Source organism: Setaria viridis, chromosome 8, assembly GCF_005286985.2.
Source record: "Setaria viridis chromosome 8, Setaria_viridis_v4.0, whole genome shotgun sequence".
In the NCBI taxonomy this organism is placed as follows: domain Eukaryota; kingdom Viridiplantae; phylum Streptophyta; class Magnoliopsida; order Poales; family Poaceae; genus Setaria; species Setaria viridis.
Window position 1 is genome coordinate 3057863 of NC_048270.2, and position 1819 is coordinate 3059681.

Consider the following 1819-nt stretch of genomic DNA (forward strand, 5'->3'; position numbering starts at 1 on the left):
ATAAATAGAGAGGTGGGGGCCGGAGGGGAGGGGCACAGTGACCAAAGTTCGTCGTGCTCCACCATAACCACCTACAACCCTAGACGCAAGACCCGGTCTATTGCGTCCTGTAAGCAACGAGAAGCGCCGCCACCGCGCTCGTCATCGCCGCTCGCCATCAATGACTTCGTCCAAAACTCTGCCGACACCTCACACGCACACACCGTTGCCACTACATCATCACCAATGAGATGGCTGGCGACAACAACTCATCTTCACAAGGCAATTCTATAAGATATATCTCAGCCGTAGAGCCCCTCAATGGAGGAAATTATGGCTCATGGCGAGAGTCAGTTGAGATGGCGCTTGCACTGTCAAACATTGATGTAGCACTTACTGATCCTTATCCCATAGCTCATGTGGATCCCGTGAGGGCCGACAATGAAAGCGAAGATGATTTTAACGCTCGGGTGCGTGATCATGCACCAATTAGAATGAAGTACGACATTGATCGTGCAGAGTGGGACTAGTCGACTAGAAAGTGCTTTATGGTGATTAAGAGCACCATTATGGAGGCTATAAGGGGAGCAATCCCATAATGCACCACCGCTAGGGAGTACCTAAGAAAGGTGGAGAGTCAATTTACTGGCTCTTCAAAAGCTTACGCAAGCACTCTTATCAAGAGGCTTGTTACTCAAAAGTATACTGGTGGTGGTATAAGGGAGCATATATTAAGAATGAGCAACATGGCTTCCAAACTCAAGCCCATGGACATAGAGCTCAAGGATGAGTTTGTAGTCCATCTGATCTTTGCCTCCCTGCCCAAAGAGTTTGAGGCTTTCGCTGTTAATTACAACCAACAGCCAGAAAAGTGGAGCATTGAGAAGATGATTGCCATGTGCGTGCAAGAAGAGGACAGAATCAAGAGCTTATGTGGTGATTCTATCAACTACGTGAGGCAAAATAAGAAAAGGACCTTTCTAAGCCACAAGGGAAACCTCAGTGGAACAATGCGTCCTCTTCTATGGCAAAAGGAAGGCTCTGATGATTGATCACCATCAAAGATCAAACCATGAGGAGGTGGTGGACAAGGACACTTGCAAATGGTGCAAGAAGAAAGGACACTACCAGAAGGACTGTGTGGATTTCCTGAAGCATCCGTGTAAGAAAGGTGAGGACCTTATTACATTTGTAGATGAATCCTTGTATTTAAGTTATGCAAAATCTACTTGGTGGATTGATTCAGGTGCAACTGTTCATGTTACAAATTCATTACAGGGATTCCATACGAGGAGGACCCTGCAAAGAGGAGAAAGAAGCATTAAATAGCGAATGGAGTTGAAGCTGAAGTCGAAGCCATTGGAGAACTCCCATTAGAATCAGTCAATGGTTTTGTACTTCATCTTCGAGATGTTCTTTATGTACCCTCTTTGCGTAGAAACATAATAAGTGTATCACGCTTAGATAATGATGGTTTTGCTTGTCATTTTGGAGATGGACAATGTAAAATCACGTTTAATAATAAGTGTGTTGGTCTTTCCTTCTAACAAGACGAGTTATATTTGTTATTACTTTGTGAGAACGTGAATGTTGTAAGTGCTGAGAATGAGAAAGTCTCATCGTATATGAATGTAAGAAATAAGCGGAAAAAAAATTGATGACGTATCTTCAAAATTATGGCACTGTCATTTAGGCCACATTTCAAGAGGAAGAATTGAACGATTAATTAAGAAATCAATTCTTCCACCTTTACAATTTTCAGATTTAGAGCAATGCATCGATTGCATTGAAGGAAAGTTCGTCAAGAAAATTAAGAAAGACGCCAAACGAAGCGCACGAA

At 43.2% G+C, this 1819-nt stretch overlaps 1 pseudogene; it reads left to right on the forward strand.

Annotated features, from left to right (window-relative positions):
- The first annotated feature begins 230 nt into the window (after positions 1-230).
- LOC140223626 (uncharacterized) lies at positions 231-1304 on the forward strand (annotated as a pseudogene).
- Positions 1305-1819: the final 515 nt, after the last annotated feature.